The 12,264-nt window shown below is 41.8% G+C and overlaps 1 pseudogene; it reads right to left on the bottom strand.

The window, feature by feature from the left end:
* The window catches only part of LOC149267331 (cytokinin dehydrogenase 4-like), a 73,046-nt pseudogene extending 64,345 nt beyond the window's left edge, over positions 1-8,701 (bottom strand).
* Positions 8,702-12,264: the final 3,563 nt, after the last annotated feature.

The following is a 12,264-nucleotide window of genomic DNA, read 5'->3' as shown; positions in this document are numbered from 1 at the left end:
TGTTTATGATATCTACAAGCAATGAGTGGTATGGAGATATAATAATTTATCTCCAGACCCAAAAGTTCAGGCCAAATACCTCTCACTCTGAACAAAAACGTATACGATACCAAGCAAAAGACTACATGATTGTCGGTGATACGCTTTACCGTCGTGGTATCGATACAGTTCTGAGAAGGTGCCTCACCCATGAGGAGGCCGAAAAATCCCTGAATGAGTGTCATTCAGGCGCGTGTGGGGGGCATCAATCTGGATATGCTACAACACAAAAAATCTTACGAGCAGGATACTTCTGGCCAACAATGTTCAAAGATTGCATAACCGCAGTCAGAAGTTGCCATGCTTGTCAAATTTTTGATAGCAAAACTAAAAGAACTCCCGCACCTTTACAACCAATAATTGCTGTTGGGCCTTTCGCCAAATGGGGCATCGATTTCATGACATGTAACCCCACCTCGACCGGGGGGCATGGGTATATTATAGTCGCCGTCGACTATTTTACCAAATGGGCTGAGGCGATGCCTACATTAGATAACACTGGTGAAACAGCTGCCCTTTTCTTTTTCAATCATGTAGTCGCCAGATTCGGCGTACCACAGGCTATAGTCATGGATCATGGATCGCATTTTCGCAATCACATGATGCTCGAATTAGCTGCCGAACTAGGATTGTCTCACGACAGCTCTACTCCGTATTATCCGCAAGCCAACGGACAAGTTGAAGCGATCAACAAGGTCCTGAAGCGTATGTTGCAAAGGATGATCGGAGTTCACAAAAGAAGATGGCACCTAATCCTGTACTCAGCCTTGTGGGCTTACCGAACATCGGTAAAGAATGCGACCGGGTTCACACCCTTCCAACTGGTATATGGCCTGGAAGCAGTCTTACCAGTCCAGTGCGAAATCTCGTCTCTTAAACTCGCAATCGATCTCCTCCTCGGAACTTCAGAAGAAGAGACCCGTTTCTTGGAATTAATCCAATTGGATGAAACCCGTCGTGATGCCGCTTTGGCTAACGAAGCCCATAAGAAACGAGTCAAGGCGCAGTTCGACAAAAATGTCAAACCCCGTGTCTTCTTAGAAGGTGACTTGGTCTTACTTTACGACCAAGAATCCGATAAATTGGGAGCAGGTAAGTTTAATTCTTTATGGATGGGCCCCTATATTGTTAAACGAGTGTTAGCAAAAGTAGCCTACGAGTTAATGGATTATGACGGAATTCCACTGGCGCAACCTCGTAATGGGTTGTACCTCAAGCGTTACTATGCTTAAATAGTGACCAATATGCTTTTGTTGTATTTTTTTTTCGCTAAAGTGTTCGTTTTGGTCGAGTAATCCACCTTTTTACATTTATTGCAGATGTCAAACCCATTGGAACCATGTGTTGGATATGCCGACGGAGCGAGTCGTAGTTCGCGGAACCTGTCCTCCGCAGCCTGGGCCATTTTTGATCCAAGCGGCGAGTTAGTAAGTTTCAGAGGTGTATGTATCGATCAATCAACAAATAACATCGTTGAGTATAGCGCATTGATAGAACTTCTCTCTGATGCCATCACCAATGGTATACGCCGACTAATCGTCAGGCTAGACTCACAACTCGTAATACTACAACTCAATGGTATATATTCCGTAGGAAACCCGGCCATTTATCGCATGTTCCTAAGGGTTAAGATTTTGGAAAGACAATTTGATTTGATTCAATACCAACATATTTCCATAACCTTAAACACATTAACTAACTCATTAGCAAACTATGTGTTAGATAGACATTTGCGACATTTATAAAAAGAAACACATCATCAATGTTTTACATGTGGATCATATAACTCAACCAGAATAAAACCCCGAAAATCAAAATATATATATATATATAGCTGTTTATGGTTTACATATAATGTTCTGTAACCAAGACAAAATCGGTCACATGACCCAAAAACTCAAAATGCTAGAGGGCACCCTAGTATAGTGATGCTCATGATAGCACGTCACAGCCTGTGCGATCATGTGTAAGAGACGAGTCCATCGTCTAGGCACACCAGTAGTATGCCGCTGTAACTGCAAAGGTAACTCGTCGATCCTCACATCTGGAATACCGAGAGTAAGGCTCTCAACCTACTCCTGCACAGCTGTGAGAGTCTCGGCCACATCAAGGTCGCGAAGGATAACCCTCCCAGCGGCCTCTCCTGCTGGGGCAGCGGCCGACACTCTCAGGCGAACTACTGGACGAACAGGACCAACATCTGCATGCACACATGAGTTTGATTAAAGTCTTGATAGAATAAAGCACAAGGACATTATAGATAAAAACAGTAAACAGTGATATGGTCAAATATTTTACCAATAGCGCCCCACTGCTCGCCATCCGGCAGTACTAAATCTGGATCACCCCGGAAATCCATGCCAACATATGGATACTCAGAATAGACCATCTCCTGACAATCAAACCACCTGAAGAAGGTATCAGAAAAAGAAATCTTAGATTGACCAGCATGCCTAGACATATGGTCAACCCATCTCTGCATGTGTGGTTCAATAGGAGAAGGTAAGTCAAGAGCAATGTACTGCGGCTGCATCAGTGGTATCTTCTCCAAGGCGAAGGCGGTCAAAATAGAACCAAACCCAAAGTTCTTCAACCTCCCGTCCTTTATCTTGGTCAACTGACTTTTCATCACAAGAAGTACTGCATCACACCAATTGAATATCTTCGGTTGGAGGCATTCCAAGGCATGATGCATTATATCTATTGGCTACATGAAGAGACGCACTTCCAGCCATCCTACCAAAAGTATACAGGATAGACCTAAGGGACGTGTCAGTAACATCACGGATGATGATCTTGCCGTCTTTACTCAGCTGAGATCCTTCCCTGCAATACTGGCGGACATAATCTCTCACAGAGTCACTCCCTCGGGCCGAACCTGACAAAGAGATGGGGGCACCCCGCCTCGACAAGCCAATCAAGAAGTAAATATCTACTGCAGTCAAGGGGATAGATTTGCCCCTAATCTGGAAAACTTGATTGATAGGATCCCAAGCATCGAGCAAATACTGCAGTAGGTTGATCTGCTGTCTCATGCTAGAGATGCGGAAGAACTTCAGCAAGCCACAGTTCCGCAGCGCGTTCACTGTAACCAGATCATGTAGGGAAATCATGTCCTCTTCTTCATGTTCTCGTTCTCGCCATGTAAGGGTCATTTTTCTCCGAGATCTTTGAAAAACAAACATGAGAGGAGTTAGATCCTGATTTTGATGAGAAACAGGCAAAAATTTTCATCAAAAACTGTGTAGCAAATCCCTTTTCTGCGCCCAACGCACCTGCACAGTGTTCCACCTGCGTTGAAGGTCAAACTGCCTTCATACTGGTTGACATTCAACGCAGGTTTCGAATGGCCAGGGTGCGTTGATGGCAGAACGAGCCCATCAAACCCCAGGGGCTCAGAAAAACAGGGAATGAAACACAGAATGCAGAAAGGAAACCATGAAATGAAAGAGCTCAAGTTTAGCTCCTACCTGGTCCAGACGGCGCCGAGAATCGTCCACAGAATCTCCCGAAATTAGCTGATGAAAATCAAGGGGGAAGAGGCACCTCCAAAGCTCCAACAAACCAAGTTCAAATGAAATGGTAAAATGAGAGGTAAAAACACTTTTTAATTGCTTTTTACGTAGTTCAAAGTAAAATATTAGCATTTTAATCTCATTTTCAAGCAATTGTTATTCATTTCTAACTAGTTTGATGCAGCAATTGAAGGTACAGTACTATCTTTGAAAAGGCAAAGCTATTTATGGTAAAAAATCAAAACTAGACCATGTTATCGAGCAGTTTTAGCACGTAGTTCATGCTCGTTAAAAAATAAACATAAGATCGAGCAGTTTTAGCGCATAGTTCATGCTCGTTAAAAAATAAAAATAAGATCGAGCAAGTGTTTCAATCCGCGTTTAAGCTCGTTAAAAAATGAACTATCCTCTGGTAAATAACCACCGTGAATGTAACATTATCAGCCATTAAAGCCTTGGTCGTGTTTGCACCGTCACCTCCACTTTTCCATTGGCCGATCATTCACCTCCATTTGATTGTTTACCCATTTTGAGGAACAGCTGCGAAGAGTGATTTCACTAGCCATCCTTGTGACACTGCCGTGATTGGAAAATTCCAACCCTTACCTGGAATCAGCTACTACCCATTTCATCACTCGTTCCTCAAAAGACGAGTCTTATTTAAGCTCTTTTCATCTGACTCGTAAAATATGAAAAGATTGCTGAGTTTTGGCCTTCCAGCTCGTTAAAGCGACCGGAAGTGCTATCCCTCCTCTAGATTTTAATATTTTTGGACCTGAGAGATTATTACACAAAAAGATCGAGCGCTTGTATTGTTCGGCTCGTTAAAACTATCGAAAATTCATCCCTTCTGTATTGTTTTATACTTTTTCGGACTTAAGGGATTAGATGACGAAAAAGGACTTCCGGAGTTACCTTTACGTTCCTTTTCAGACTCTCTAAAAATTAAAAGGACCGAGTTATCTTTGTCGTTAAACTCGTTAAAAACATTAATAGCGACAAACTTGTCTTTAGACGAGAACGAGTTTCACTATCGCTAGACTCGTTAAAACATAGCGATGGGTTTGCCCGAAGGGCAAATTATAGAACAAGCATATGTTATCCTCCTCAATCTTGACAAAAATAAAGAGGTACTGGTCAGCAATGACTAGGGAAAAATTGGGAAGAAACTCAAAGAACCTTTATTGGTAGCAAGTCGTTCTTGAACATGACACTTCCACTCCGTGCCTGAGTCGGGTTGGGTTGTTTCATTCACCGGTCACATCACCATGGTCTCACCATACCATCCACCTTTGGGGTAAATGCTACCAATCCATCATATAAGTGTCGCCGATATGTTCAAGAGAAGTCATCCAGAGAAATCACCCATGTCCCATCCACTACCATACATTATACTTCATTCTTTCATGACCGCCACCCTAAACCATATATCATCAAATCGTTTTCACCTCCATCAAAATCATTTGCTCCGTTCCGTGTCAATGATGTGGGATACATCAAGGCCCTCCTTTGACGGATCGCTTCTTGTCGACATCAGCTCATTATCCAAGAAGTTGATCTAGGAACACCCCTTCAGTACTTTGAAGCTTGCATGCCTCAATGGCAAGTTTCTCACTTCCGGCGACAGGTATATATCAATGACCTTCGACCGAAAGATTTTGCGTGGTGTTCGACGCCAAGTCCTTTATTCACACCACGTGAATTGTACTGCAGTACCTTGAGGGTCATTATCATTATCGGTGATTCCTCTCGCGCTTGTTAACAGTTTACATCATTGACTGGTAATCAAGCGATGTCTTTCCATGTTCGACTTCAAAACATTTCTCACATGGATCGACTTGTACTTAGAGTGAAGATCGGACGAGATTGAAGAACCCGGATCTAGTTTCATCCATCCGGGCTGCGATATATATTCAGGAAAAATAAAAACATTTACATGTACAGCATTGCAGCACAGATAATCATCCTACCAAAAGCATGATGACTTCATCAGAATCATCATTCTACCATCAGACGATTATCTATCCTATGTACATAAAAAATGAATTTATAAAGCTGAGCATGGGAATGCCCGCCTCAGCTAGATCATGAAAACAGTATGAAAATAATGTATTGTATTGTATCTTATTACAGGTCTCCTCCCAGCATTGAAAGAACTTCGGATCCTCCTAATAAAGCATTTCACCCAATAAACGGCCTCATACTTCAGGGGGCAACTGTTATAGACATTTTTGTGCCTTACAGCTATAAGCATGAAATGTCCATAAACCAAGGGATCCTAAGTCCCTAAAGATGTTTTTCCAACTCCTAAAGAAACAAGGTTAACAAATGACAGCTTCTCCCAGAAGTTCTCCACCAGAAACTGCTCAAAACTAGTCAAATCAGGATCAATTCAGAGGCTCCACTAGCTGCCTGCGTTGCAAAGCACCCAAATACACTGGCTAGGTGCATTGCAACGCAGGTGAATGCACTACCAGGGTGCGTTGAGTGGGAAATGACAAATGGCAAAGTCATTCAATGAGGTGGAAAGACAATGGAAGCTTCTAGAATCTTCTCCAATGACACTTGCCTCACTGAATTCGACCAGTGATGAGTAAGAGGCTCTCAGCCTCCAAGTGGAAGCAAGAACGGACAGAGAGAAGCCACAAGTCAAAACATAAGCTGACTCATCCTCTTTGCTTACATCTATATATGGATCCCTCACCCAGAGATCCATGAGGCTGGAAGTTTGTACTTTGCAGAGAAATGTTGTTGGTTTGAGATTGAGATTAGTGCATTGGGTGATTTATGCTTTGTTGGAGGTGAGGAAGGGATTCCTTTGCTGGGAGGTAGATGCTGGATCGGGACTCACTTGGTTGTATCTCCTCTTGGACTTTCTTATCATATCAATAAAACTATTTGAGTTTCTCCTACATGTTGTGTATCAATGATGCTTTGTTATATTTGCATGTTTAGCTTAAATCTGATCCTAAGCTAGTTATGAATGTAAATCTATGTCTTTTGTGTAGTTTTCCTCTTCTGTGATCTTGCAGGAACTTGGTGAAGCTGGACCAGTAAGGGAGTAGGCAGCGGGAAGTGAACAAAGGAGAGAGTGATTGGATCAACAAACTAGCGAAAGACACAGGTTAGTTACATCCTTCCTCTTCGTTTACATTTCATAAAGAAGAATACGAAAATAGTTTTCCTTGTTTGTTGCTAAGGCACTATCACACCTTAGAGTGGGATAGGGGCGTTCTGAATAGATACTTTTCCCAACAACATCTGGTCTGATAGAATCATGGGTGCCAAACCAAGAAACCTCCTTCAAGACCTCAGACCTCTACAAATTTGGATGGAAGCTAAAAATTTAACCTCCTTGTATGATATCTCAATATGGGATCACAACATCTGGCAAGATTGGAAGGACCTCCAAATTCCCAATGAACTCAGAGATCATTGGTCCAATCTTAAGGTCTCTCTCACAGGCTCCGCCCCCACCAACATAGGGGCTAAAGATATGTACATCTGGGATCCCAACGGAGGAAAATTTACTGTCAAAGAGGGATACAAAATTATTCAAGCATCCACATCAACAGTCAAATGGAACCTCTACACAACTGTTTGGAAATCAGAGTGCCTACCAAAGATCAAACATTTTAATTGGACTCTTCTTAAAGGCAAGATTCTCACAGCTGAGAATCTTAGGAAAAGAGGGATTCCGGGCCCCTCAATCTGCTGCTTCTGTCATGCTAAGGAGGAAAGTAGTCATCATCTTTTCTTCCTCTGTCCTCTTGCCCAAAGCTGCTGGAATCAGATTATCAGACCAATGGAAATTGGAGAGACTTTTGACCAGCTCTCCTCTCTCCAAAAAAATTGGGTGAAATGTTATCCTTTTCCTAAGAAGGGAAAAAACAACATCATCCGCTTGTGGAAATGCATCCCAGCTACTCTCAGTTGGCAAATCTGGCTAGCTAGGAATAATTGTATTTTCAATAACAAGAAGCCAAATCCAGCCCGCATTCTAGAAAAAACTATAGCGCTCATCTTTGAAACAATAAGTGCTAATTCCGTCGCTCCCCCAGATCAATCAAGTTGGCACAAAGAAGAGACTGATTGGTACAACAAATTCTGCATCAGTTACATTAATAACCATCAATTCCAACCCAAAGAATACACGTGAAGGATTTACTGGAAGCTCAGAGGCACCAAGGAAGAAGTAAGTCAATGGATTCTAGACCAGAATCGTCCCACTCTGCATTTTGATGGAGCCTCTAAAAACAATCCGGGGAAAGCTGGAGCAGGGGGTATTATAAAGGACCATCAAGGCAAAATTCTTGTAATCTATGAATGGGGATTGGGCCAAATGTAAAATAACATGGCAGAAGCTTACAGCCTTCTCCTAGGTACCATCATCCTGAAACGGTTGAGAATTAGGAATCCAATCATCCTGGGAGACTCGACCATCGTTATTGCAGCCTTGGTTTCGGGGGCAGAATTCAAAAAAGCGGCCCTCAATAATATAAAGCTCAGGATTTTGGACAACATCAGAAATATGGGGGACACGAATTTCAAACATGTCCTAAGTGACAACAATACAAAAGCAGATTCCTATGCCACCAAGGCCTCCAACAGATAGAATGGTCAAGTTCGGGAAAATGACTCCATCTATGAAAAATCAATCCCGTAGTTGGCTCAGCTGCCTTTCAAATCCTCTGATTAGTCATATCAATATGTCTCCGAACTCAAGTCTCCTCAGTCATCATATCTCCTCTTATGTTCTATGTCCCAAATTTGACAAGCCGCACGCAGTCTGCCTCATCTCGGACTTCGTTCCTTCCTTCTCCTCGCTTGTCGCACAAACAACTTGGATCGATTATGGGACCTTGACCCCTCAGGCTTCTCGTGACTCTCTCAAGCAGAAATTAGGTAGGAGTCCTTTCAAAATCCCCATAGACTGCATCAAAGATCCTAAGTATGATCCCAAGCCCGGCCAAATCTTTGATTATATCTCGTCTTTTCTGTCTGCTCAGCCTCCCTCTTCGCTTTATATATCTCTGAATCTCTCCCTCTATGCACTTATCAAAATCTCACTCTTTCATTCGCAGAAGAGTAAAGGTTCATCCTTTGGTATCCAGCACCAGGAGTCCTGTAGCAAGCATGGTCGCCATCAGTCCAGCATAGCCAAGAGGCCGCCTTCAAAAGTCTCTTGGGGTAACTTTTGTAATCTCCAGGCTCTGTTTCTGTTCTTTGCTAACTAGAGGTCCTTTATTTTGGCAAATCACAGTGCTCAATCGTTATACATCTGCGTGGTCCCTTCTCTGGTCTGTGCCCGCCTCCAGTTATTCTCCTCATATTCTTCCTGTCTCCCTTTCCCTCTTTACTCCCCCAAATTCTCCTCCTTGCTCCTTTATCACATCCTCTCCCCCAAAAGCATTCCTGATATGGCCGCGAATCCAGAAAACAATGATCAAGTTGAGAATCCTCTGGATCGAGTGATCACAAATAGCAGTTGCACGTTACATAAAGCCCATTGTTTTATGATAGCAAGATTCGTCAAGCATTTCAATGAACTCAAAGAGGAATATCAAGCAGACAGCAAACCAAAGAGAAAGAAGTTGGAAAAACAGAAAGCAGAGATAGAAGGTTTAAAGGAAAAATGTAACCACATGGAGGAAGCAATCGCTCACATCAAATCTATCACTCAAAGCATGCAAGTCGAGACCTCAACGAGAGCTAGTGTAAAGGAAGAACCTCAGTTCGATGACTCTGTTAACCAGCTTTAGTAATCTGTCTTATGTCTTGTAAATTTTGTCTTCTTGCAGTTCTGTATGTACGGCAATATAGCTGTTTTCTTTTTCAATCTGTTCTTCTCAAGTCTTCCAACAAGGAGTCAGGGTCTGCAAACCCATTTTGGATTTCTCCTTCTTCATTTCTCCTTACATATGTAACAGGACTTGGCTCCTCGTAGTTTTTATAATATATAAGTACCCGATCTTGTTAAAAATAAATAAATAAATAAGTAAATGATTTATTTATCATCTCAAGGAATTAGTTAAGTAGAAATAAACAAATAAGGATTTATTTAATTATTCCTAAGGTATTTAGTCAAATTTAACAAAGAATAATAATTAATTAGTGATTAATTAATTATTCTTAGAGAAAAATAAGATAAATAATGATTTATTTGTTTATTTTTCATGATTGGGTCAAATTTGACAAGGAATAATAATAAAACAATGGTTTAATTAATTATTCCTAGAAGAAAATCAAATAAATAATGATTTATTTAATTATTCTTCATTGGTTTAACTATAAATTACTTAACAAAGGTGGTTTACTAGGTAATTCCACATGGTGAAAGTAATTTTACTATGGTAAAATTGACTTTACATGGTGTACTTCGATCCATCTAGTAAATTAGGCTAGATGATCAGTATTTTTGTGATAATAGATTTCCCCCCAATGTACGAGTGTTAGGAGCAAAACCTATGACCGAAGTACATTGTAAAGACACAATCACTTAGACAACACAGGGGAGTGTGTGTGTGTGTGTGTGTGAGAGAGAGAGAGAGAGAGAGAGAGACCAATGAATCTGAATTGAAAGAGGATAGGGACAGAGGGGGCGAGACTAATGCAAGTCTCCTTTTATGTTGTGGTACTGGACCTCAATGAGGTGGGGGAGGCATACCCATACCCTCCGAGATGACTTAGTACAAAAATAATCGTTCACCTAGAAATATAAAACTAAGCAATGAAGTACATGTTGAATGGTACATGACATGTTGGCATAATAGAGCCAGAAAATAATACAATGTGTCCCATATATATAATGCACTTGGAAAAACATGACCTAGGAATAAATACAATAATATATGAGTAGATGAGATACAAAGCCCATTCCCTCAAACAATGGGTGGGAGGGAGGGTAGAACAACTAGAGAAGCCTTGCTAAACAAGGAAGGACTCTGCAAAACTGAACGGATCATCTGAAGGAGACGTGCATGCTATGGATATTGCGATCGATAGGAACTAAACCCATAAACTCGACAGAGCTGCATCTAAGGTTGTAGCATAATATGTATGCATCCGAGCATGTTGGGGGCTACCTGAAGGGCCACCCCCTCATGAGGTCTAAAACATCTCACACACACCTAGGAATCACTAGTACAATCTGCTACATCACTGGACCATCAAGCATATAGATCACGAACATGAAACGACCAAGTCAAAGGGTACTAATGAGACCCTTTTCTCGATCCAAGGCGCTGAACAAGAATGGAAGCTGGAACTGAGATACACCACCCTCTAGGCCATTCTTTTGGAATAAATCAGCTAATGTTGACAAAATAGGGCCCGCGATAAATAAGGCAATGATGATATTCAACTAAAGCAAAAGGGAAAATCGTAATGTGATTAATGGACTGACACCAAGGATAATGGGGAAATGGGACTGAGGGAAAATAGACAACTACCCTTGTCAGAGCATAAAGTGCATGGTTGACCTGGCAGCAATTGAATTAACTTCGAAGGGGGTGGGGACAATGTGACTGGAGGTCAAAATGGGCAACACAAGATAAACGGTATGCAAATATGGATGGAATATTGTGACATGATATGATGGGACGTGAAATAGACTCCAAGAATGCAAGGGTGACTCATCACGGATGCTCTGAAAAAGGGTGACTCGATGACGTTGCCACACAGACTAGGCCTGATGGGGACCATCAAAACATGAGTAACTGATGGTTACTCGTGATGAAATTAGACATATGGTACGAAAAGTATTAAGAGGAGGTGGAACTCAAAATAAAAGTGTCACTTTATGATGAAATTTGATTTGAGAGACGACGAAGTAACCTTCTATGGAAAAATGGTTTCTTGGTGCAGTGTCAAATCATTAAATGAAGTGGTGCAACCTACCTAAATGCATGATAGAAATAAATACTCACAAATCAATGGGAAATGTTGTAGGTAAAATTTCTTGAGGTACAGTGCATTATGAGGATTGGGAAGGAGTTGGCCTTCAAAATCCTCTAGGAGATATGACCCCTTGCCTAAGTCCTTACGAATGATGTAAGGTCCTAGCCATAATGATTCGAACTTCCCATGCCCCAGGGTATCATGGATTTGGTCATACACCAGAACAAGATCACCTTCGTGAAAGGCATGAGGGTTGACTTTTTGGTCATATTGAGCTTTGGTGCAGTTTTTGGCCACTTCAGTGGTTTGCAAAGCAACACGATGGTCTTCAGAGGCATGTTTAAGCATGACCAATCCTTGTTCTAATGGTTGGGTGTCAGGGAGAAGTTCAACAGCTAGGTGGACGGAAGGGATCTCACACTTGATTGGTAAGATTTCCCCCTCGTCGAAGACAAGGTGCAAAGGAGTAAACCTAGTAGTGGCAATTTTAATAGAAGTTCTATAGGCCCACAAGGCTAGGAAGAGCGTAAGGTGCCAGTTCATCTTGTGCTTCTTCACCATCCACTGAGGCATCATCTTTAGAATCTTGTTAACTACTTCAACTAGTCCATTACCTTGGGGGTAATAATATGATGAATACTGGTGCTGGAAGCCCAACAGTGAGGATAGTTCATACCATACCTCATCTTCAAAATGTCAGCCATGGTCAGAGACCAATTGCTTCAAAACCCCAAATCGAGCAATAATATGGTTAAAGAAGAAAAGGGAGGTGGTATCCATTGTGTTATTGAACATTGGCATGGCCTCAACC

Source organism: Pinus tabuliformis, chromosome 6 (genome assembly GCF_031772625.1).
Source record: "Pinus tabuliformis cultivar Carrire ecotype Pingquan chromosome 6, CPIR1, whole genome shotgun sequence".
In the NCBI taxonomy this organism is placed as follows: Eukaryota; Viridiplantae; Streptophyta; class Pinopsida; order Pinales; family Pinaceae; genus Pinus; species Pinus tabuliformis.
The sequence above is the reverse complement of the archived record's forward strand: the minus strand, read 5'-3'. Positions and strand labels throughout refer to the sequence as shown.